Source organism: Rhincodon typus, chromosome 38, assembly GCF_021869965.1.
Source record: "Rhincodon typus isolate 14 chromosome 38, sRhiTyp1.1, whole genome shotgun sequence".
Classification (NCBI taxonomy): Eukaryota; Metazoa; Chordata; class Chondrichthyes; order Orectolobiformes; family Rhincodontidae; genus Rhincodon; species Rhincodon typus.
In genome coordinates, this window is record NC_063369.1 from 17,638,723 (window position 1) to 17,665,745 (window position 27,023).

General features: G+C 41.2%; 1 protein-coding gene and 1 non-coding gene across 3 annotated transcripts in view; one reads left to right on the forward strand and one right to left on the reverse strand.

Annotated features, from left to right (window-relative positions):
* pbx4 (pre-B-cell leukemia transcription factor 4) overlaps positions 1–27,023 on the forward strand; it is a 343,177-nt gene that overhangs the window by 132,142 nt on the left and 184,012 nt on the right. The gene's annotated exons all lie outside the window — the stretch shown is intronic.
* Positions 19,167–19,248, reverse strand: trnal-caa. The gene has a single exon. It is a non-coding gene; the product is annotated as a tRNA-Leu (tRNA).

Here is a 27,023-nt window from a genome sequence, read left to right on the forward strand (position 1 = left end):
CTTCAGGGAGAGGATGCAATAGAGTCTGGCCCATTGGCCCGTGGACAGATGCAGGCAAGCAAGAGAGTGCTGAGGCAGGCTAGGAAAGCCTGTCTTAATGGTTTAGGATTTTGTCCTGGTATTTTTAGAAGTTCTTAGGCCCTCTAACACTCACATCTCATATCCCCTTACCCTTTGAAACCCCCAAGTCACCTTCATAGCCATTTGCCCAGTATCCACTATGTGCAGACCTCAAGGAGCCATGTGAAAATGAGAAAATAAACTTTAAACGATCTAATACAACTCGCACTCATACATGATTGACAGTGGGAAAGAACTCCCAGTCATGAAATCATTCAAAATTTTAAATCTCAAGTGATTCATATATTACAAAAGCATATACACTTCTACTGTTGTCAAAGGCAGCTAATCTCTTAAAAGCCATTTTAAACTGTCAGTCTAGTTCTGAGCTCAGAACCCCTTGCTAAGATGATGCCTTTTAAGCTTTAGAAACCCAGTCATGCATTCATAATAACATCATTACAGCTCTAGGAAATGTCAATAAGTAACTCTAGGTATTTTTTAATCAGCCTGTTTAGACATGTAATGACACACCTCCAGACCATGTGATACTTACTTACGGACCTCTTGGTCCACAGTAAGGACAATACCACTGTGCCATAAGAGCCCTTGCACAAAAAAGAACTGTGCTGAAATTTTGATATGGATGATCTTGTTTTTTTTCTAACCTACATCATTGGCCTGTCAACTTACACAGTCCAGCAGAGTACTTTTTTAAACACTCTAACAATTTAGTAATTCTCTAACAACTTAAGCCATTCTGTAAAGAGCAGAGGATTAAAGTAACTTAAGACCATGGCACTTTAAACACAACTTATCTCCTTCAAGAGCATTGAAGTCTTGACAAATTTACAACCCCCACAAGGGTCTGCTCCTTGGAATGCGATTAATGTTATATAATACATTATGACCATTGTTGAGATTTGCATTTAAAGCAGAGGCAGGTGGATTCTGGTCAGTTCTGTGGAGTTAATTGTTTTAAAAACACATGAAAGTCATCAAAGTTTGGAAAGTGACCAAAGTGCATCAGTTCCAAAAAGGCATGTGATTGCAATTGAATACCCTGAGAACCCCAGGAAGTATTAATGGATGAAATCTTCAGACTGCTGAGTTTATGACTGGCAGAGTAAATAGACCAGAAAGCTATTAGATTTAATTTTGATTTTAGGACAGATGGTTCAAGCTTTTAGTTCAGAATAATAGCTGTTCAGTTTCGCTTTGCAGGAGAATCAAATCAGTTCAGGAGAACTAGTCACCTCAGCAGAAGTTATTTCTAGTCTGAAGAACTTCCAATCCAACTTTGGATAGAAATCTTGTATTGTTAGAACTGAAAATGTTTAGGCTATCAGACTCGGAAAGGAATTGTAAAAGCAATGCACTCAACAGTTTATGGGAAAAAGAACTGGAAAGCATCAGTTCAGTAAAGATTTTTAAAAAGCTGAGATAAGAGTGGTGCTTCTCTGGAATTGATTTCTGTAATGGATAGGGTTGAGAAACAGGTTGAAACTTTGATGTTTGTCTTAAGATCTTTCTAACTGTCATCCAGAATACATATAAGTAGCTTTACTTTTCAAAATAAACTGTATTCTATTGTTAAAGAGCATCTGCAACCTTGTGTGGATATGTTTAAATGATGAACCAACATGTTAACCAACTGCAAAAGTTAAATGTTGTCTATCAAGCCAAGTTTCATTCTGGGATGATATTTTCTCATTCACCTGATCTGAGACGTCATTACACATCACTGGAGCAGGTGAGACTTGAACCCAGGCCTGCTGGCTTAGAAGTAGGGATACTGTCACTGCACCATTAGAGCAATTTTCATTCTGGGTTCTGACTTGTCCAGAATTACCATCAACTAGGATCATATCACAGTTAAAATAGAGTCTAAATGAACTCAGCATTAAATTCAGGTGGTCTTGCTGAGTTTGTTTTTCTCACCTGTGTGAATCATGCTCAGCCCCTTCACCCTGCTGTCAAAAATTGGATCTGTTAGAAATGAGGATGTGAGACTTCCACATCTGAGTCCTGCCCACTATTTTTAAAGATCAATAGAGCCTTCAGGATTGTGCTAAAAATACAGCCTATTGTCTATGTAGATCTGAATACTCTTGATGGACTGCCAGCTACTGCAAGAAATAAATCATTTGATTACATGGAATCTTCACTGGGCATAAGTACATTGGACTGGAAAGTTGCCCTCTGTTGTAACTTTAATATCTATTCGAAAGAATTCAAGTTGTATCATTCCAGTATTCGATTTAAACAGACAATGTTTCAACATATTATGTTAGAAGTTTGGTGTACCATACCAGTGTTCATCTTGTAGAAGTTTTGGGAATGTTTCTAATTTAAAAAGCAGAATTGTTACAGCCTTTGATTCTCAGATCAGATTCCTTTCTGTATCGTTATCATCAATAAACCTGCATCTGGTGTCAGAAAAATCCAAAGGGATTTGTTTGAAATCTGTAGCTGACAAAAGTGCAGGACTGATTGGTATATGGAGCATTAATATATTCTGCACTCTGCCTGTTCAACTAGGAGTTGGCACAGCTGGAGCTGAGTGTAATAATTAATAGGGTTCTATAAGGAGAAGCAGAATCAAGATTTGTTGACCTTTTAAGGTTGAGTTTTATAGTCCTTGTGCTACAAAATTCCTGTGCGGAGATTCATTTAAAGTGCTTGTACGTGGCGAGAGTATGGCATGGAGCAGATTGGAAAATATCCAATAAGTTACATAATAAGTTAATTTTAAAGAACTTGTTTTTTTTTGAGTCAATATGGCTTGTAAGGCATCCTCCATGCTTCTTGGGAGAGAACCCAGAGCCAACAAATCCAACCAGAAAAAAAAAATTGGAATCAACACCACTATTGACATGTGACATCTTGTCATTTTTCTTTCAAGTTTGATGTGACAAATTATTCTATAAAATTTAAATATTGAACTAAACAATGGGCAAAGTCAGCATTATGTTGCTCCAGTGAAGTATACTAACTTGTTCCGTGGGGTTTTTCCAGCTCTATTGATTGAAAACTGGATTAAAATTTTGGTACATAATTTTCAATTCCATATGCCTGCCATGACATTAATCCTGGTGCTGTCTTATGTCAGGCTTCAATCTGGCCCTTAATGGATTGGATAATTTCTACCTCAGAGAGACTATGTGGCATATTGCCAACTATTGCAGCATAAAGCTCTCTGCTGTGAAACCCATTATAATAAAGCCGCCCTAAAAACAAGTTCAGTTTGTGTCAGTTTCGTGAATCACTATCAGTGTCTTAATGGAAGTCATTTTCTGTTATTACATTATGGAGCATGAAACACACGTGTCTGTATGACAATTGATTCTCTCCTCTCTAATGAAGGTCGTATGTCCTCCTCACCTCCAAGAGAAGCATCTAAGATCAAAAGATATAGGGTTTTTCTGCCCATTGAGCCTGCTGCAGTGTTCAGTATGATTGTGGCTGATGGAATCGTGGCCTTTTCTGTCAATCTTCCAATAACACTTGATTCCTCTGTCAAGCAAAAATCTCTCTAATTCAGCCTCTATGGCCATCTTTTCAAAAAGAATTACAAAGACTAGGAGCGCTATGAGGGACGAAATTCCTCTTGAGAACCCCTTATTTTCAACTACTAGTTCTAGATTCCCCCACCTCTTTTTTCTCAACTTCAATGAGCATGTGCCCAACACATTCAGAGTTTCTTCATAAGACAACCCTTTCATTCTAGGAACTCAACCTAGTGAAATTTCTCTGAACTGCCGCCAATGGAAAGATATTTTTACTTAAGAAAGAAAAACAAAACAATACAGTACTTTAGGTTTCGCATCACCAGTGCCCTGTATAGTTGCAGAAAGAATTCTGTAATTTTATATTCCATCCCTAGCAGTAAAAGCAAACAATCCATTTGCCTTCCTAATAACTTGCTGTATGTGGAAGCTAATCTTTTTTGATTCATCTACAATGACACCCAGATCCCTCTGTACCACAGCAACCTGTCCATTTAAATAATGTTATGCTTTTCTAGTCTTTTCTCACATTTTCTCTCACTTTTTTCCATCTGTGAATCGTTTGTCAACACACTTCGCCTAGACTTTGTATCTTCCTCACAACTTGCTTTCCTATCTACTTTTGTACAGCCAGCAAATTTGTCTACAATGCAATTGGTTCTTTCATTCAAATCATTGATATAGATTGAAAATAGTTTATGTCCCAGTACTAATCTCTGTGACACACCAATTACTACCAACCTGAAAATAATCATTTATTCGACTAGATAGCCAGTCCTCTTCATAATATTATGTCGCTCCCAACACCATGAGCTCATGTCTTGTACAATAACCATTTATGTGTCAGACTTGTCAGTGTTCAATCCCATTAGTTTTCCTCGTATTTTTTTGCTCTAGTGACAGTCTCAATTTCTTCCATCTCTTATCTCTTGAGTTTCAGCTATTCATGGGATGCTTTTAGTTCCTTTCTTCTGTGAAACGGCTTAAATACTTATTCAAAGTCTCTATTTCCATGTTTCCCATTATTCATTCCCCAGTCTCACCCTCTAGTAGAGCAATGCTCCCTTTAGCTTCTATTTTCCCTATATATAATATATATATTTATAGAGGCATTTACTGCCTCTTTTTGTATTTCTTGCTGGTTTTAGCTCATATTCTGGCTTCTCTCTATTCTTTTAGTCATAGATTTTTCCCACAGTAGTTCTTTTTCAGTTGTGATATTCCTCACGCTTCAGAACTGGCTGACACTGTCTAGGTTCGCACAGAATGAGTAGCCACTTGGATGAGATGATGAAAAAACAGGCATGTGGACCTATTCTCCAAAGGGACAATGTGGGCAAAATTTAATAATCCTTAAAGGGACATTGACATTTCATTGTGTGGTTAACCTGATCGGAGAGCTCTGATGCAGGCAGCATACCAACTTTGTGCTGACTGCTAATTTGCATGATTATTACATGCAGCTAGCATTAAACATGTTGCCAATGGCAAAGAGCTGCCTGCCACAGCAGGGTGCCTAAATTTGTGGGAGGCCAGCCCGACATAAAACTAGCCTGCATTACTTCAAGGCAGCCTGCATTTCTTAAAAGAAAGGTGCTTTATAGCTATTGCAGTCCTAGGAATTTTTTGTGGAACAAGAATCTAAGCAGGAAGAGGAGAGAATTATAGTGAAACAAGGAGAGGGCACTCCCAGGTTCTCTGTTGCACAGATGTCTTGGTGAAGAGGAGGAAATGTATCATCCATTCACAGGACATCTTCCAGACAAATTTTGCGAAGTCAATGTAATTAAATAGCTGTGGTGATCAATGCTAGTTGTCCAGCTCTGAGAGCATGGAAACAGGTTATAAAAAGTTCAGAGACCCTATTCAAGTGTCCTAAGTCAGTGAATGTGTCCTCAAATGCCATATCCAACTTGCATGCACAGACTGCTCAAAGTGTCACACTTTCACCATTTACATACTGACACCACATGAGGCATGGTTCATACCTAATAATGGTAACCTCATCTTGCACTCACCCACAAGTCTGACATCCACATCTTACAACTTGTATTCACTGTCAGCTATTCACCTGTGAAAGCCACATCATACAAACATATTGAGCCACTCTCACTGATACATTGCATTCTTTTTTGCAGAACAAGGTTGTGCGTAAGAGAATGAGATGATACTTAACACATGTTAGAGGAGCCACTTCTGAGGTTATGGCCAACATATTGGGACCCATAGAAGAAAGTTACATCTTCATATTTTTTCTTTTGTACTCATCCTACAATGTTCACTCATTTATGGGCTGCATATGATGTAAACTTGAATTGCTTGCTTCCTTACTGCTCCTCACCATAACCCTATCTTGAGTTTTGCTTTTCAGCTCTCAACAACCTGTGACCTGGTTTGAAGTGGTGGAATAGGTGCAAAAGAAAGAGTCAGTGATGAAGAAGAAGCACTTTCTCAAGCTTTTATAATTGCAACAGCAGAGCTACAAATTGACGTAACTCCAAAGAGGCCAGTGTCCTGTCACCAAGTCACCCGTTATTTATGCAAGAACAGTCCTTGACTTTAGTACTGCCTCATTCAGAGTCAGGTACCATGTTGTCAATATTTCTGACACTTACCCTTTTTACATGTCAGCCAGGGCTCCCTGGTAGGAACAGATTAACAGTCCCAATCATGAAACTCATATTCTGTGAGATCCAGCTGGCTCACCTCATTACAATACTATATCCTTCCCCCTCTGTGTCCGCAGATATAGGCTGATGCTTTCTCTTGGAGAGCCTTCTAGGGCATTTTATCACCGGGTCATGTTCTTCTGAATCGACGTCCAATATGGGTGCTGTGTCACTCATTGGAGCTTACCTCTTGCCAGGAGTGCCTCTTCTTGCAGTGGCAAAGGCATCAAGGCAGTCACATCCATCATATCTATCTCTGATTCGGAGGATGAACAACGTTTGATGGAGAGGGTGATTCCATGGCTTCTGGCATCATTTCTGAATTTTCCGAGGGGCAGGGCACGCTTTGCTCCTGCACCATTTGCAAATTCGAGCTTTTGTATGGTCTACATGCTTATTCAGGACCATTGCACCTACCTGAACATTATACATCACTGGTCCTGACTTTGCGTCGGCCATGCTGCTTACCCATGCGGAGCCATTTCTGTAATTCTTCTGAACTTCACACCCAGCATCAGATTGTCAGTCTTGCTGGGCAAGTCTTCTGCCTGACATTGGCATTCCTGATGCCATTTCACCCTCCTCCCTAGGTCAAGGAAGATCAGACTTAACTGGAGTGGAGTCTTCTACCCATTAGCAACTCTGCCGGTGCCATCCCTGTAGCTGCATGTGGGCTGGTCCGATAATCAAATAAGAACCGTGACAAATTAAAATCTACCAAGGCTGTGGGCTGTTTCTTCAAGCCTGCCTTTAAAGTTTGGACTGGCTATTACTGCCAGGCCATTGGATGATGGGTTGTGTGAAGTTGACCTTGTATATCAAGTTGCATTCTACTTTAAGAAACAGCCAAATTCCCTGCTGGTAAACGATGGCCTGTTATCTGTGACCAATACTTCTGGGACTGTGTGTGTTGAAAAAGATGCATGCATTTTTCTTATATCGTCCCGGTATTTGACGAAGGGACCCTATGCACATCCACCCACACTGAGTGGGCACCTATAATGACTAAGAACATTGAACCTGTGAAAAGACCTGCACTGTCAATGTGTAATTGAGTCCAAGGTTTACCCAGCCATTCCCACAAATGTTGGGGAGCTGCAGGCGGTAATTTTTGTCTTTGTTGATACTCAGGGCTCTGCCCCTCCAATACAGCTATGTCTGCATCCAAGTTTGGCCACCAAATATAATGTCTCGCAAACATCTGGCCCTGGTGGAGGTCAAACAGTATTTGACTGTGACGTTTGCTTGGCGCAATCACTCTTGGTCCCCATTATAATATGCCGTCCTCTACCTTGACTGGTCTGTCCGAGTCCAAGAAGGTTTCAGTTCTTGTTGTGACAGCCCTTTGGTTTCCCTCATTAATACCAGTTTTTTTCAGTTTGGAAAAAGCTGGATCTTTCTGTGTCCACAGTCTGATATTGTCAGCTATGACCAGGAGTGTGTCCAGAAAATTTAATATCACTACAGATCCTTCCAATTGGGGTACCACTGGTGGTGCATCAGTTAAAGGGAGGCAGCTCAACGCATCTGCATTCGCTGCTTGGCCTCTCGGATGGTTTTCTAACTCATAATTATAAGCAATTAGCATTAGACCCCACTTCAGAATGTGGCACTTAGCTATGGAACGTCCTCACTTCAAATATGATCTCCAATCCTTTGTTTTCTATCTGAGTGTATGTACGCCTGCATTAGCCAAAGTCCTGGATGCATATGCAAATGGGTGTTCCTCTCTGTTGGGCCACTTATGAGCTAATACCACCCTGATGCCATATGGGGAAGCATTGCATGTCAATACCACATCTTTCTTGGGATCATAGTAAGCAAACACTTTAAAGAATGTTATCTGTTTCTTTGCTTCATTGAAAGCTAGGGCTTGTTTATACGAGCATTTCCAAAGCTGACCCTCTTTTAGGAGTTGATGCAGAGGTGCTCGGGTGGATGTCAGGTTATATAAGAACCTTCTGAAATGACTTCTGGACAGACATGGGAGCCGGGGCACCTTTGATTGTCCTCTCCTTATCTTCCAATAGGTATAACCTGGTCTTGTCAACTGTGCAGTCCGAGTAGGTAATTTGGGGTGCCTGGAACACACATTTTTTTCCTTCTTAGGTGTACACCTGCCTTACAGAAATACTGCAGGACTATATGCAAGTTTTCTAAGTCTTCCTTATTAATTTTCCTTGTTTTTAGGACATAATCTAGGTAAATGGCGACCTGAGGTGGACCTTGCAAACAGGCTTGTGATACCTCAAATGGCTATCTTGTATATTGTTACAAGCCCTTGTGGATATAATTTGTAGCATATTTCTGGAAATCTGGTCTAAACACAATTGCAAGAAAGCGTGGCTCACGTCTGGCTTCATGAAGGACAGCCCTACGCCCCCATCAACCAGCTTTGCATATAAATTGGATATTTATCAAACTGCAAAAAATGGTTTACCATTTACTCCCTAGAAACGTGAACCAAACCATTGGGCTTCAAAATTGCTATGGCTGGTTCTGCCTATTCCACAAATTGGACTGATTTGATGATTCTTTCACTTTCCAGCCTTCTGATTTCTGTCTGTACTTTTGCCATAAAATGGTACTGTAATGGCACTGGGTGGGCCTTGCAAAATTGTGGAACTTTCATGGTCAACATCCAAGGTGACCTTGGTTCCTCTGAAAGTTCCTAAACATTCAGGGAAGACTTCTGGGTACTTAAAAAGGATTTCATTCAGGCAGCCATTTTCTTGTGGAGCCAAAATTGGTGAATCTCTCACAATCAGTTTCACTCCATTAAGTTGGGGCCCGAGCCTTTTACTACAATCACTGGTAACTGAACCAGCTGCTTTTCATATGAGACTGGAACCAAGGTTGCACCCTTAATCTGTAAAGGTTCTCTGGCATAGATTCTCAGCCCAGCCAAGCAAAGCTAAAGGCTGGAGTCCAGAGTGAATTTTGATAAAATTGGTTCTGAGATCACTGATCTAATACTGCTTATGGAAAGAAACTGTTGTACGGGCTACATGTGACTCCAGACCTACAGCAATATGGTTAACTATTAACAACCCTCTGGGCAATTAGGTATAGGCAATAAATGCTGGCCTAGCCAGCGATGCTGTCATCCCATGAATGAAGAAAAAAAAAAGTCAACCTCCATTAGAGCGAGATTACGGTTTAATCAGACATTTATCTTGATTAGTTCTGATTTTGATGTTAAGCGATTTAACTGTTCCAAACCAGATGTAAGTGGACTTTCCAGGGTATGAACTCTCTTGGATACCCTCCTGGATATTGGCCTATGAGTTATCTTACTCAATTTAGGTCTTCTATGATTTTTTTTCTGTCTTGAGTCCTCATACCAGCAACAACTACAATGGCTTGCCAGCCAGGATCCTAAAGAAAATTTTAACCATTTGGCTGTGGCTTGGCTTTGTTTTGGGTTTTGCTGTGGGCCGACCTGGAGACCCTTTGATCAAGATATGTCCTGAGTGAGGTGAGCAAGGATGTCCATTGCAACTCATACACTTTATGTGAAGCATTTCCCAATAATGAAGCCAGTTGTAGCACTTGTTTGAAGCCCAGTTGGGCTTCAGCTAGTATGAGTTTCTGCATAGTTACATCATTAATCCCCTTTATCAGATGGTCTCTAAGAATTTCATTAAAGGTTAAACCATTGTCACAGGCTTCTGCCAGTCATCTTAACTTAGTCAAAACACCCAATACAGATTGGAGATAGTAACATCTGTCGATGCTGGAGTCTGAGATAACACAGTGTGGAGCTGGAGGAACACAGCAGGCCAGGCAGCATCAGAGGAGCAGGAAAGCTGACGTTTCGGTTCGGGACCCTTCTTCAGAAATGGGGGAGGGGTAGGGGGCTGAAATAAATAGAGAGAGGAGGGGTGGGACTGGGGAAGGTAGGTGGGGTGGTGTTGGTGAGTGCAGGTAGGCAATGGTGGGGGTTGATCAGTGAGGTGGGAGGAGCAGATAGGTGGGAGAGAAGACGGACAGGTCCAGAAGGCGGGGATGAGAGGGAGGGTTGGTCATGGGATGAGGTCGGGGGTGGGGAGATTTTGAAGCTAGTAAAGTCCACATTGAGACCGTTGGGTTGTAGGCTCCCAAGGCAGACTATGAGGTGCTGCTCCTTCAGTTGCCGGGTGGCGTCATTGTGACACTGGAGGAGGCCCAGGATGGACATGTCGTCCAGGGAGTGGGAGTGTGGGAGGGTGGTGGGGTGGGGAAGTTGAAGTGGTTCGTGACTGGAAGGTGTTGTCGTTTGTTGCGAACCGAGCGCAGATGCTCTACAAAGCGGTCTCCGAGCCTTCGCTTGGTCTCACTGATGTAGAGGAGGCCACATCAGGAGCAGCGGATGCAATGTGGTCTATTGCAGATTGCCCTGGTTCTCCAAAAGCCAAGTAAAAGTGTTAGAGTCTCAGATTTAGAGGAGGCTTGGGATCATAATATTCCTTAACTATGTCTGTAAATACTTGAAACGTTTTAGTATCTGGTGCCTAGAAAGTTAGGCTTTTACTGACAGAAAAAACTGAACCTCCACAAGCTATCAGGAGAATTACTCATTGTTTTTCATCTGTCACAATTTTGTTTGCCTGGAAAAGGTAGTGCATTCTTTCCGTATACCAGGTCCAATCCTCAACAGCAGGGTCAATCAAGTCAAGCTTCCCAAACAAAGCATGATGTAAGAAATGCTTATCCCAACTCAAAGACAACTGTTGTGAGCAAGCTTCTTTAGGAACATGCTTTAGTCATATCACCACTGAAATAACTCCACAGAGGCTGGTATCCCATCACTAAGTAACCATTTATTTACACATGAACAGTCCTTTAAAACTGCCCCATTCAGAGTCAAGTACCAATGTGTCAGTATCTCTGATGCTCACTCTTTATATATGTCAGCCAGGGCTCCTTAATTAGACCAGCTTAACAGCCCCTGTCAAAAAATTTATATTCTATGAGGTGCAGCTGGCTGACCTCGTTATACTCACTACACAAATAATGTGCAATAATAAGGATAGTTGAATTCAAATTTACATCTGATGAGATCCTGGTCACAAATGAACCACAACTTGGGAAGGGGGTAAAGGAAGTGCAGTTGTCAGCTTGTCTGATGGCACAATTGCATCGATTCTGCTGAAGAAGACTCGTGCTTCTGCACACAATGAAATACTTTGAAGTATTGGCAGACTTGGTAGCAAACTCGTGTGCAGTGTCAAGGAGTATGGAGGAGTCCAACACTAAATTTATATAGGATTTTTCATGAGTTTCAATCTCATTCTTTCCAGCATGGAAGTGGTAACGAATCCTGTTAGCACATTTGTGGCTCTAACCATGATGCTGTATGATCAACATCTCAAATCCTCGTGTGGAAGTCACTCATGTTTGGATGCACTACTGGAAGCTCAGCCTTTTAACGTAGTGATACCAAGAATCCAGGGACAAAATGTCTCTTTAAGGATTAAGGGAAAAGCTGGCAGGTTTAGGGATCCCTGGCTGACGAGAGATATTGAGGTTCTAGTCAGGAATAAGAAGAAAACATATATTGGATTTAAGCTATCGGGCTCAAATGAATCCCGAGATGACTATAAAAAGTAAAAAGGCACATTTAAGGTGAAATCAGAAAAGCAAAAAGAGGAAATGAGATGGATATGGCAGATAAGGTAGAAGATAATCCCAAGAGGTTCTATAGTTACATTAAGAGTAAAAATTTGGCTAGGGAGAGAATAGGTCCCCTTAAAGATCAGCATGGCCATCTATGTGTGGAGCCATAGGAGTTGGGGAAGATTTTTACTGATTATTTCTCCTCAGTGTTTACTGAGAAGAGAATCATGGATGCTAAGTAAATAGGGAAGCAAGTGGGGATGTTTCGGACCGCATATACATCACCAGAGAGGAGGTATTTGTAGCCTTAAAGTGCATTAAGGTGGATAAATCCCCTGGGCCTGATCAAGTCCATCCTTAGATGTTGTGGGAGCTGGGAAGAAATTACAGAGGCTCTTCAGAGCTTTTTGCTTCCTCTGAAGACTGGAGGGTGGCTAATGTTGTTCCATTGTTTAAGAAAGGTAGCAAAGACAAGCCAGGGAAGTTATTGGAGAGGATACTGAGGGATAGGATCAACCAACATTTGGATAGTCAAGGTCTGATTGGGGATAGTCAGCATGGATTTGTGCGAGGGAAGTCATATCTTCACAAATCTTTTAGAGTTTTTCAAAGAGGTAACCAAGAGGATTGATGAGGGTAGAGCAGTGGATATTGTCTATATGAATTTTAGTAAGGCCTTTGACAAGGTCCCACACAGCATGTTAGTCATGAAAGTTAGCTTGCATGGAATCCAGGGAGAGCTAACTAATTGGATTCAAAATTGGTTCGATGGTAGGAAGCAGAGGGTGATGGTTGAAGGTTGGTTTCTTGGACAGGAGGCCTCTGATTAGTGGTGTGCCACAGCGGTCAGTGCTGGGACCTTTGTTATTATTTACATAAATGATCTGGATGTGAATGTACAAATTAAGGTTAGTAAGTTTGCAGATGATACAAAATTAGGAGGTATCATTGATAGCGAGGAAGATTAGCAAAAATTACAGACGGATCTTGATCAGATGAGTAAGTGGGCTGAAGATTGGCAAATGCAATTCAATACAGATAAGTGTGAGGTGTTGCACTTTGGAAAGTCAAACCAAGTTCGGATTTATACAGTAAATGGTAAGATCCTGAGGAGTGTTGTGGAACAAAGGGACCTAGGAGTACAAGCGCATAGTTCATTGAAAGTAACATCACATGTAGACAGGGTGGTGAAGAAGGTATTTAGCATGCTGGCCTTCATCAGTCAAGGCACTGAGTATAGGAGTTGGGACATTATGTTGCAGTTGTATAAATTGTTGGTGAGGCCACACTTGGAGTATTGTGTACAGTTTTGGTCACCCTGTTATAGGAAAGATATAGTTAAACTGGAAAGTGTGGAAAGAAGATTTACGAGGATGTTGCTAGGACTAGTAGGCCTCAATTATAGGGAGAGATTGGCCACGATAGGATTTTATTCCTTGGACTTTAGGAGAATGAGGGGTGACCTTATTGAGGTGTAGAAAATCTGAGGGGAATAGATAGGATGAATCATATAGTCTTTTTCGCAGGGATGGGGAATTGAAAGCTAAAAAGCATAGGTTGAGTTGAGAAGGGATAGCTTTAAGAAGGACCTGAGGGCAACTTCTTCACGCTGAAAGTGGTGGATATATGGAATGGGCTGCTGGAGAAAGTGGTTGAGGCAGGTGCAATGGCAATATTAAAAAATATTTGGATAGGTACATGGACGGGAAGGATTTAGAGGAACATGGACCAAATGTGGGTGATTGGAATGAGCTGATTGTGCACCATGGACAGCATGGACCAGTTTGGGCCGAAGGGCCTGTTTCCACATTGTATTACTCTATGACTCTAGAAGGCCAACTTTCTGTCACACAAGCTCAACTTGCACTTGCTGCCATAATAGCTCCATATAATGTGTCCAAATATGCTTATGTTATTCACCAGATTTCTAGGATTACTGAGATAGTGCCCTGGGGGAGTGGCAGTGGCTCTGTGAGCAGAAGCCTGCTGTCTCTTAAGGTGGCAACAATTGTCCACACACCTTTGCCATTCTTCTACTGCCATTTCTGTTGCCTATCAGCAAGCCAAACTGCTGACACCCAACCCTGTCTTAGAGGAATGCTTGCTTCTGCATCCATGTTGGGAGTTGGCTGGTCTGTGCCCAGTCCTCAGTCAAGTCAAAGTCTTTTAGCAACAGGACCTCCTGTGGACTTCTACAACTTCAAAGAGCCCTGGAAACCCATCAGAAATTCAGAACTGGCAGTAGAAATTAAGAATTAAGCAGTTGATGATACTTTTAAACAGCATGGCTGGTGGTTCCTTTCTGATGTTGCATATTTGAGACAGCATTGGCTGGAGCATTGATCTGTTGGATGGCAACACTGTTACCAAGCTAGTTGGTATTACGATCTGCTCAGTTTGCACAGTTCCAGCAGACACTCATGCTAACGTCCTCACCAAATTGCATACTGATTACAGAAGTCACATGACACCAGGTTATAGTCCAACAGGTCTATTTGAAATCAGTGGCTTTTAGGGCTCTGTCCCTCCATCAGATAAAGTGAAGAGAGCACTTAGGCTCAGAATTTATCATCAGAGAGATGACAAGATCACACAAATGGTGTGGAGTGTCGACACGACAAATAATAGCTCTCTGCAGGTGATCAAGAGTGTCAGACGGTGTGAGTAAAATGTTGACAGCTGAGTAACAAGTGAACGGATGACCTATAATCTGATTAATTGAGGCAGAGACATAATTACAAAAAATTACAAAAAAGTAGTGATGAGCTGGAGACAAACCGAATGACTGGAATAACGTGCTAGATATAAGAGTCGCATGCCGAGGGTCTAACCAAAGTGACAAGTAATCCCAAAATGTACTGGACAGTAAGAAAGATTTTACAGAACAGTACGATGGGGTCACATGTAGCGTGACATGAACCCAAGATCACAGTTGAAGCCTTCTTCATGGGTACTTACTGTCCTTGTTGTCCTGTTTTGACACCATCACCTTGATAACTTGTTATGATCTCTCTACCTTAATTAGTTTGTACAGTTTGGGTGTACTTGTTACTTTGGTTAGACCCTCGGTATGTGACCGTTATACCTGGAATGTTATTCCAGTCATTTGGTTTGTCTCCACTTCCACCTTATTTTAATTTTTGTAATTATGTCTCTCCCTCAATTAATCGGACTATAGGTCATCCCTTCACTTGCTATTTCAGCTATTGATACTTTACTCACACAGTCTGACACTCATGATCACCTGCAGAGACCTGTTATTCAGCCTGTCAACACTCCACTCACACCATTTGTATGATCTTTTGATCTCTCTGATTATAAAGTCTGTGCCTGTGCACTCTCTTCACGTCACCTGACGAAGAGGCAGCATTCTGAAAGCTTGTGATTTCAAATAAATCTGTTGGACTATAACCTGGTGTCGTGTGACTTTTGACCTTCTCTAGCCCAGTCCAATACCGGCACCTCCACATGATGACAGAAGTGTGCGTGCGTACTGTGGAGGTTATTTTGAATCAAAATGGATCTGTTAGTTGCAAAAATATGGGCCACTGTTTCATGAGTAGTTTATAAAATTTCAAAGGTGTTAGTTGTTTTCATGTGCAATGACTATTTCAAATCGTGAGGTCAGGAAAAATATCAATTTTCTAAGGGAGAACTAAACTGGCAGCCAGGTATTTTCTTCTTGTCCTATGTTGCTTGGCAGCAAAGGCTCTACAGCTGCATATCTGCATATGCACATAAAATGTTTAACATGATACAGTGTTCCAAGGAGCTTCACAGAAGCAGTAATCCCAGTATCATGGATTACAGCACTTAAGCATTGCTATTTGACCCATTGAGAAAATGCCATCTGTCTGCAAGGGCAATCCAGCTAGTCCTGTATCACCCTGTAGCCAGGCATGCCCCCAACCCCCTAAGTGCTTATCTAATTCAATATTTTTGGAAGCTGTAATTGAACCTACCTGCACATCCCTTTCAGTGTATTTTGGAGTAAAACAACGTGCTATATAAAATATAGTTTTCCTCTTATTGCCTTTGGGTTTTTCCAGTTGTCTTAAATCTGTGTATTTAGTTCTTTGTTAATGAGAACAGGTTCTATCTACTGGGCCTAGACTACTCATGATTACTTGAACATCTTTATTTAAATGACCTCTGCCACAACCCCCCATCATTTTCCATTCACAAAAATGAAGTCCCTCATTTCTGAAATAATTTTAGCAAAACATTCTGTGGTTATAGCTAATTTGTACACACCAAATATTAATAGTAATATGTTGGTGACCAAGCAGTCTCTCCTTTTGATCATGATTGAAGGATAAATATTGGTAAGAACAATGGAGATCGCTCCCTCATTCTCCTTTGAAATAATGTCATGGGATCTTCTGTTCACCAGAAAGGGCAGACTGGGCTTCAGTTTAACATCTCATTTGAAAGATGGCATTTGGCAGATCACAAGACATAATAACCGAAGTAACTATTTGTCCATTGAGTGCCCAGGCTCCATCATTCAATGAGATAATAGCTTATTTTATGATCCTTAACTTTTCCTGCCCTATGCCCATAGCCATGGATTAGTGATTAGCAATCAGTCTCTCTCTGACTTTTCAAAATACTTAATGACCCAGCTTCGACAGCCATCTGTGGTAAAGCATTCTACAGATTCCCACTGTCAGAGAGAAAAGAAATTCCTCCTCATTTCTGTCTTAAATGGATGACTCCTTACTATAAGATTGTGTCCTCTGATCCTAGACTCTCCCACAAGGGGAAATAACCTCTTTGCACCTACACTGTTAAACTCTAGAATATTGTTTTAGAAAGTGTCCTCTCGTTTTCTAAACTCCAATGTGTATAAGCCAAGCCCACTCAACCTCCATATCTAGAATGAACCTAGTAAGTTTTCTCTGAGTTGCCTCCTTATTTTCTAAACAGGCAAAGGCTTTGGAAATATGAAGTACAAAGGGACTTGAGAATTGTAGTTCAGGATTCTCTTAAGGTTAACATGTAGATTCATTTAGCCGTTAGGAAGACAAATGCACTGTTATATTCATTTCAAGAGGGCTAGAGTAGAAGAACAAAAATGTACTGCTGAGGCTGTATAAGGCTATAGTCAGACCACATTTGGAATATTGAGAGTAGTTTTGGGCCCTGTATCTAAGGAAGCATGTGCTGGCATTGGAGGGGGTCCAGAGGAGGTTTGCAATAATGATCCCAGGGATGAAAGGCTTGTCGTAGGAGGAGCAGTTGAGGACTCTGAGTCTGTACTCAACGGATTTTAGAAGGATGAGGGGGTTCTGATTGAAACATACATAATACTGAGAGGCCTGGATAGAGTGGATGAGGAGAAGATGTTTCCGCTAGTAGGAGAGATTAAGACCTGAGAGCACAGCCTTGGAGTGAAGGGAAGCCCTTTTAGAACTGAGATGAGGAGCAATTTCTTTGGTCAGAGAATGGTTAATTTGTGAAACTCATTGCTACAGAGGGTAGTGGAGGCCAAGTCATTGAGTATATTTAAGACAAAGATAGATAGGTTTTTGATTAGTAAGAGGATCAAGGGCATATTACACCTGCATAAACCTTTAGTTAGGCCACATTTGGAATATTGCTTGCAGTTCTGGTTCCACACTACCAGAAGGAAGGATCTGGATGCTTTGGAAAGGGTGCATAGAATGTTTACTAGGATGTTGCCTGGTCTGGAGGGTTTTAAGTATGAGGAGAGGTTGGATAAACTCAGATTGGTTTCACTGGAAAGACAGAGGCTGAGGGGTAGCCTGATAGAGGTTTACAAAATTATGAAAGGCATAGAAAGGGTGGAAATTCAGAGGCTTTTTTCTCAGGGTGGAAAGGTCAACTACAAGAGGGCACAGGTTCAAGGTGAGAGGGGGAAAGTTTAGGGGAGAAGTGCAGGGAAAATTTTTTACAGAGAATGTGGTGGGTGCCTGGAACATACTGCCACTGTAGATGGTGGAAGCAGGCATGTTAGCAACGTTTAAGGCATATCTTGACAGACACATGAACGGGAGGCAAACAGAGGGTCTAAGTAAGTAGTGGGTTAAATAAGGATTAGGAATCTGCACAGTCTTGATGGACAGAAGGCCTGTTCCTATGCTGTATTGTTCTTTGTTCCGGGGAGAAGGCAGGAGAATGGGATTGAGAAAAATATCAGCCATAATCAAATGGGGGAGCAGACTTGATGGGCCGAATGGCCTACTTTTGCTCCTATATCTTACGTTCTTATGATCCCGTGGCACTCCATTAGTTGCAGGTTGCCGTCCTGAAATTGCCCCCTTTTTCCAAACTCTGACTTTAATTTGTTAGTCGACCTCTATCAATGCTCATATATTATCTCCAACACCATGGACTCCTAATACATTACCTTACGTGTAGTATGTTAACAAATGCCTTTTGGAAACCCAAAATGTTACAAGCATTGGTTCCTCTTTATGTACCCTGTTTCTTGCTTCCTCATATCTACCTTGCTTGTTATCTCCTCAAAGAACTAAAATAAATTAGTCAAGTGCTCAGTCCCCAATGCAGCACTCCCTCTTTACTGCACCAGAGTATCAGCCTAGATTGTTGTGCTGAAGTTCCGGAGAGGAACTTGAACTCTCAACCTTCTGACTCGAGAAGTGAGAGTGCTACCACCTAAGCCTGTCATAACCAGGAGGTATTGTAGGTCAGTGAACAGAGGTGTGAATGGGATTTGGTGTGGATTAAATAATACCAAGGTTCTGAACCAATGGGACATGACTCGAATGGAGTAGTTAATACTGGAAAGACAAGCCAGTGCTGAATAGGAATGTAAAAGAATTTGAAGTCCAGTACCAATATCTGGTTTAACATCAGTTATTTTTTCCTAGCTGCAGGATAATGGAATATTTAAATAACATCCTTGGATTCAGGCAATAGAACATAGAACATAGTACAGCACAGTACAAGCCCTTCGGCCCACGATGTTGTGCCGACCTATTATCCTACTCCGATCAATCTACCCTGCATACCCTACATTTTACTATCCTCCATCTGCCTATCCAAGAGTCGCTTAAAAGTCTCTAAAGAATCTAACTCCACTACCACTGCCGGCAGCGCATTCAACACGCCCACCACTCTCTGTGTGAAGAGTGAATTATAGAATCCCTACAGTATGGAAACAGGCTCTTCGACCCAACATGTCCACACTGACCCTGGGAGCATCCCACCCAGACCCATCCCCCTATAACCCACTACTGAATACTATGGGCAATTTAGCATGGCCAATCCACCAGAAAACGCAGCTCGTCCCTACCCAGCTTAAGCACAATAGCCAAACAACACAACTGGCTGACAGCACAAGTGGCAGCGGTGGGATTCAAACCCACGCCTCCTAGGAGACTGGAACTTGAATCCAGCGCCTTAGACCGTTTGGCCACACTACCACACAATGTTGGCTGTTTACGGGCAATGTTGGCTATTTATTGCCCATACGTATTCATCCTGAGAAAGTGGCATTGTGATTCTTGTAAAGGTGTTGCTCCCATTACTCTGTTAGATAGGAAATTACAAAACATGATCTAGAAGCAATGAAGGAACAATGACATATGTCCAAATGAGGATGAGGTATGAGTTGGAGGGGAGGCTTGGAAGAGCTGGTGCTCCCATAGTATTTCATAGTCTTTTTTGGTGTAGAAGTTGTTGGTTGAGGTTTTTTATTTCTTCATGAGATATGGATGTTTTTGGCTAGTCAGCATTTATTGTTCATTTCTGTTCCCGTGCTGTATTGCTCTATGTTCTATGTTCTATTTGCCCTTGAAGATGGTGGTGAGCTGCCTTCTTAAACCACTGGAATCCTTAAGTTGTAACAGCACTCACAGATCATGATGGAGGAGAACTGAAGGTGGTTATGTCCCCATGTATTGCTCATCTGTCTAGGTAGTAGAGGTCACAAGTTTGGAAAGTGCTGTTGTAAGAGCCTTGGTGACTTGCTGCAGTGTATCTTGTAGAATGTGCACACTATTGCCACTTTGCGTCAGTGATGAGAAGAGAAAACGTAGCAGGTGGACGGTGTTGTGCCAGTCAAATCAGGCTTATTTGTGCTGGAATGATGTCAAGCTTGTTCCAGGCAAATCCACAACTCCTGACTTGTGTATTGTGGATGGTGAACAGGCATTAGCTGACAGGAGACAAGTATCTCACAGAATTCCTATTCTCTGACCTGCTTTTGTATCTGCAGTAATAATGTGGCTGGTCCAGTTTGGTGTTTTTGTTAACTTACGAGGATGTTGATTGATCGTGGGAAATTTAGCAATGGTAACGCTATTGAATTTTCTCTTGTTGGAGATGGTCATTGCCTGGCACTTGTTTGGCATGAATGCTACCTTGCCACTTATCAGGAAGCCTGGGTTTGTCCAGATCTTGTTGGATATAGGCCTGGTGTATTTCAGCATCTGTGAAGTTGGGCGTAGAATACAACCTTGAGGAATTCCTGCAGTGGTCTCCTGGAGCTGAGGTGTCTGACCTCCAATAACCACAAAACGTCTGTACTAATTATCACTCTAAACTCCAATTTCATTGACTCCAACTTTGTTTGGACTCCTTAGTGACATGGACAAATAATGCTTTCTTGTCACTCCCGTCTTACTTCTAGAGTTCAGCTCTTCGTTTGAACTAAGACTATATCAAGATCAGCAGCTGAATGTCTGACACAACCCATGCCGAGCAAAACGAACTGTTCTGCCTGGTTGATATTGAAATTCTTGAGTGTTGTTGAAAGCCCAACGATCTATGTACCATCCTTGCTGAATCATGTAGGTGACAGAGAGGTTTAAGATGTGAACCATTCAATAGTTATTCTTTGACCTGCTTTTGTAACCAGGTGATGCCGTGGGTATCCAGTTAGACTTCTGGTCAAGGTGCTTTGCAAATAAATGTTAACGGCAGGCGTCTTGAGCCGTTGAAAATTGTGGATAATTATATTCTAACAACTTATTACCTCATCTTTCTACATCAGGATAAATAGAATGTGTTTGGTTATGAATGTACTTTTGACCTTACCAACTTTTAAAATACTGCATTAGATTTTTTACATAACTTGTAGGTGAACTTCTCATGCTGATTTCCTTTTCATAATGGGTTTAAGAATCATCCCTGTGTCCTGTTACTATACTTGGTAATCCTTAAGTGGTTGCTTAGTAACTTTAAAACTTTCACTTCTGTCAAAAAATGATACTTAAGTAATTTCCTTCATTAGTCTCTTGGATTTATTAAATTGAGTTATTACAAGCTGTAAATGTAGTTGGCTGTGCATATGTGTGGCCTGCCTCTTTTGTACAGTAATTTACAATATATTTATTACTCTGTTTGATAAGTGAACCCTCTAGTCACTGTTTCTGCTGTATATTTCTAAAATATCAACCCATAACTGTTCATTTGAGCAATGGGACTATCAAGTGTGGTATTGAGTCAAAAAATAAGGAGACCTTAGGCTCAATCCATGATGTCATGAATCAGTTGATCTCAGCTGGTCCATTCGTTTGGTATGCTACAAATGTCCTTTGTGCCTGTCTATTCAAAAGGAGAAGATTCTGCGAGGTATCAGTTTCCTCTTGATCACTTCCGAGTGACTTAACAGTCTGTTGACATTTCGCCATTCAGCCTTGAATAAGAATATTGGTTCCATTCTGAACATGAACAGGATGGAGAGTAAAAGGACAATGAAAGTACCTTTTGGCATCAGTAAATTTATGGTAAAAGGTCTTGATCCATATAAATATGCACCATTGGCATAAATTATGACTTCTGATCCAGCTCTTTTATCCTCTGAAAACATCCCTTTGCACATACAATTTTATTTTTTTTCCATTTTTCTTCATTGGAAAGTGTTTAATCAGTAATTTCTAGTTGTACTAATGTTAAGTGTCATATGTGCAGTTGTGCACTGATGATTGTACTAATCATGATTGTTCTCTCTGGTGTTTAATCTTGGACATTGCATTGTGTTGCATGAAATTTAATTCATCTTTTTATATCCTGACTAGCAAAGAGGCCTAAGGTCCTAGAGGCTAATTTTTTCTTTTTTCTCCCTCCATTTGTAGTTATTTTAATTATCCTGTTTGAATATGCTTATGACATGCTGTCACAGCACCACAAGCCCCTCTCAGAAAATTAAGGGTTTGCTGCAGTTTGGGCATTACTTAATGTCCCACTTGGAAGTAGATTATTGATTTTAAATTGTCCTTTCTGAATGCTGAGTGAAACCTGTACTTTGTTAAAGAAAGAAATTACGAGACTATTCACAAAGTTTATTTAAAGTAAGCTCACTACGATCAGTAAGGCATAACTTTATTGTGGAAGGCCTGGGTGGGCTTATTCTTCTGATTCTTTTCAAAGAAAACTTGAAGTTATACATTATCTTTTCACTACCAGAATGTCTATGAGGATCATCACAGAATTTTATGTTTAGTATACTATATTTGCTGCTCCTAGAGTGGTCTTGTCTATGTTGAGAAGCACAAATGCAGGCTGGGTGGTCCTGTGGACCACCTTTGTTTAGTTTGAAAACATGACCCTGAATTTCCAGTTGTTGTTATTTTAATTATCCACTTTGGGCCATTGGGATCTTTCTTTCTAATGAAGCTTAATGCAAGGTTGAGGAACAGCAGCCATCTTTCAACCAGGCATTTTACAACCTTCTGGCTTACACTTTGAGTTCAACAATTTTAGATGATATTATCCACTTCCATTTTGTTTTGTTTTTCTTTGCTGATTTGTTTAATTTTACAATCTGCTTTGCTAAAACACGATAGTTACGTTCCTGCAATAATGAAATAAAAGTAAATTTAACACCTTACCTTGAAAAAAATGTCAAGATAACTTGATGGGGGAGGAGATTTTCAGGTTGCTCAGTTGTTAATGCGGGGCTGAAGGTCGTCGTCATCATCATCACCACCTTCACATGCAGTTGTGGTTGCAGGGTTAGGGAAAAAAATAGTTATTTGCAAAAGAGAACGAAAATCACAGAGTACTGTACCTCTCACAGAAAGCGCTTCACGACAAAGCCTGTGAAATGATCATGTGATGCCGGCGCAGAGACTCCGTCGAAGTTAACATTGCACGTATTCAGGACAAAGCCGATGAAATGATCATTTAATGTCAACATGTACTCCTCCGCGCACCAATAGAATTGCGTTATAGCCAACACAAGTTTGCGTTTTAGAAATAGTATTCCCCTATTTGTCAGTTGCATTATAGCCAATTCGCGTTGCCAGAACACGAATTATAGCAGAACCAACTGTACTCTCTTTCTGTCATTTCTTTGATTCTTTTGGGTGGCCTTCAGGACCTACCACTTCTGTAGAAAAATGTCTTATTTCTTTGTGTTCCATTACCATTCCTTTTGACCTTGCACCAAAAAAGCTGTTGCCATTCAAGCTCTTCTGCCTTCCACCTTATCACAGACCTTTCATTCTGTTCTTTCAATTTTTCCCTCACCCCTTTTCATTTCCTTAAATCGTATTGCATTTCCAACATTTCTCATTTCTTATGAAAGCTCACAGATTATAAATGTTAATTGTTTCACCTCTCCACAGATGTTGTAAATTTCTGAGGCAGCTGGGGTGGGAAGAGAGAAATTGAGGCAGCTACACAGACATTATCATTTGAAATCTTTGGGATTAAGAAATTCATGTTTTTTCTTCAAGGTAAGAGCAGACAAAGGGAGTTTAGGAGCTTTTAACTGTCCTCACCCTCAAGGATAATGTTGCAATAGTGACAGTTTTGGCTGAGCATAGCATAATTATACAGGACGTGGTTGAACAAGATCTGCAAATAATAATCAGGCTGGATATATGCCAGGTGCACAGAATTTTATGGGGAATGAAGATTAGAATAACATCAAGGCAGAGTGGCAGTAATTAGAAGATAATTAGTGATATGGTTAGAATAAGGGTGTTTAGGATAGGGACCATGGTCCATAATAGCAGAAATGTTTTTTATGGGTGGAAGGTAAGAGATGAGGGTGTTTGAGCATTTGAGACTGACCTTCGTGCCATTCTTCGTCAGTTGTGACCTTTTTGACAAGGGCAGTTACTCTCACCTTGCCTCCGGAAATCAGCTGTTTTATCCATGTTTGAACCAAGGCTGTTGTGAAGTCAGAAGCTGAATAGCCTAGGTGGAACCAAATTGAGCAAGAGAGAGCAACTTATTGCTAAGCATATAACATCCAAATGAAACACGGGTAATGGGAGAAGAAAACTTTTTCATGCAGACAACAGTTAAAATGTGGAATGGACTGCCTGGAAATGTGATGGAAGCAGGTTCAATTAAGGCATTCAAGAGGTCATTGGATGATTATTTGGATATAAATAGTCTGCAGAGATGTGGGGAAAAAGCAAGAGATTGACACTAGGTAATGGAACCTGTGCAGGTACAATGGACTTAAAGGCCTCCTTCTGTGCTGTAACATCTCTGTAAAGTGCTGTTTGATAGCACTGTGGATGGCACCTCCTAACACTTCACTGATGATCAAGGCCAGACTGATGGAGCAGTCATCAGCCAGGTTTGGTTTGACCTGTTTTTTGAGTAGCACATATCTGGGCAGTTTTCCACACGGGGGAAAATGTCACTGTTGTAACTGTACAATGTACAACTGTACAATACAAAGGAGTACAATGGCTAAGGGGTGTAACTAATTCAGCACCTCTAGCCTTTGCAGTATCCATAGCCTTCAGCCATTTGATATCATGTGGAATGATTTGAATTGACTACTGTTTGGCAACTGTGAAGCTGGGTACCTCTGAAAGAGGTCAAAATGAGTCATCACTCAGCAATTCTGGCTGAAAATTGTTGAAAATGCTTTAGTTTTATCTTTGGCACTGATGTGTTACAATCCTCCATTATTGAAGACTGGGATATTTGTGGAGTCACCTCCTGCAGTCCATTGTTTAATTACCCATCACCATTCAGTGTGGTAGGACTGCAGAGCTCGGATCTGATTGTGGAATTGCTTGGCTCGTGCATGCAGGTAATCCTGTTTTTATAGTTTCATCAAGTTGACACCTCATTTTTCAGTATGCCTGGTGCCATTTTTGCCATACCCTCTGCCACTCTCCATTGGTCTAGGTTTGACCTCTTGGCTTGATGGTAATCGTAGAATGGAAGATAATCCAGAGTATGAGGTTATAGATTTTTTGGAGCACAATTCTGCTGCTGCTGATGGTCCACAGTGCCTCATGGATGCCCAGTCTTGAGGTGATAGATCTTTTCAGAACCTTTCGCATTTAGTACAATGATAGTGCCACACAACACTGTGTAGGTATTCTCAGTGTGAAGACTGGACTTTTGTCTACACAAGAACTGTGTGGTGGTCACTCTTAGCGATACTATCATGGACAGATGCATCTGCAGTAATTAGATTGGTGAGAATGAGGTCAAGTTCCAACAAGTCCACACCGACCCTCAGAGCATCCCGCCCAGATCCATTCCCCTATAACCCACCTAATCTACACATCCCTTAACACTATGGGCAATTTAGCATGGCCAATCCAAAGAGCCTGTTTCCGCACTGTTGGGATTCTATGATCTATATTTTTCCTTCTTGTTGGTTCCCTAACGACCTGCAGTAGTCCCAGTCTAGCAGCTCTATCTGTTAGGACTTGACCAGTTTATTCAGTAGTATTCCTACTGAGCCATTTTTGGTGGAGGACTTCGAAGTCCCCCACCCAGAATACAATCTGCACCCTTGCCACCTTAATGCTTTCTCCAATTATGTTCAACATGGAGGAGGAGTGATTCATCATCTGAGAGGGTGGGGGTGGTGCAGTATGAGATATTGAGCAGCAGGTTTCCTTGCCCAAAGTTGACCTCATACTGTGAAATTTCTGTGTTGAGAATTCCCATGGAAGCTCCCTCCCAACTATTTACCACTATACCACCACCTCAGGGATTGGGTGACAGTGGTGCCTGGAATTTTGCCTTCAAGATACGATTCCGTGAATATGTTCATGTCAGGCTGTTACTTCACTAGTCTTGACTAGTCCGAATTCTGGCACTATCCCACCAGATGTTAGTAAGGAGGACTTTGTGGGGTCAACAGGGCTTGGCAATTGCCATATCTGGTGCCTTATTTGTTGCCAGGTGGTACATCCAGTTTCATCCCTTTTTTTTAAACTTTCTGGGAGTTGATTCAGCTGAGAGACTTGCTTAACCAATTTACCAGTCCTTGCTCTGTACCATAATATCCATCTTCTCTATTTGTCCTACGCCTGTTACTACTTATTTTCCTTCAATCTAACTGTGCTGTATTTTCTACTTACCTGGTTTTAGTGGATTAGAGACAAAGAAACATGGAAAACAGGCACAGGAGTAGGCCATGCAACCCATTTAAGTCTGCTTCGCTGTTCAATTTGATGAGAACTGATTATCCAACTCAGTACCCTGTTCTTTGTTTCTCCCCATACCTTACCTAAGGCCCAAGAACGATATCTAACTCCTTGAAAGCATTCAATATTTTGGCTTCAACTGCTTGCTATGAGTAGAGAATTCCATAGGCTCATCAGTCTCTGGGTGAAGAAATTTCTCCTTATCTCAGTCCTAAATAGTTTACCCGTTTCCTTTGACTGTGACCCCGAGTTCTAGACTCCCTGGTCATCAGGAATGACCTTCCTACTTTTACCATGTCTAGTCCAGTTAGAATTTCATAGGTTTCTATGAGATCCTCTCTCATTCTTCTAAACTCCAGGGAATATCTCTCTTCATATGCCGGACCTGCGATCCTAGGAAGCGGTCTCATAAACCTATATTTAAATCCTTTCCCTGTATTTAAGGACTTTGATATTGTCTGATTCAGGAGCAACACTATTGTAGATCTTTCCCTTGCCCTTGAACCTGCCCAATTTCTTTGGAATCTGAAACCCTCCTTTCTACATCACTTCCCAAACACTTATTAAATGCTAATTTGCTACTCCTTAATTTGTCTGTAGCGCCAGGAGTATTCTGAGATTATTGCTATCCTTTTAAGTTTTGTGCAACAAAACCAATTTAGTATGTTGTGTAACGAATTTGATTAATTTTGGGAGGAGAACTCTAATTCAGAAGATGATGAAAAGTAGTGCATTCTTAAAAACTTTTGCAAAACCATCTGTGATGGACTGCACACTATACTTAATGGTTTAAAACTGTCTCCTTTACCAGGGATAGTAGGAACTGCAGATGCTGG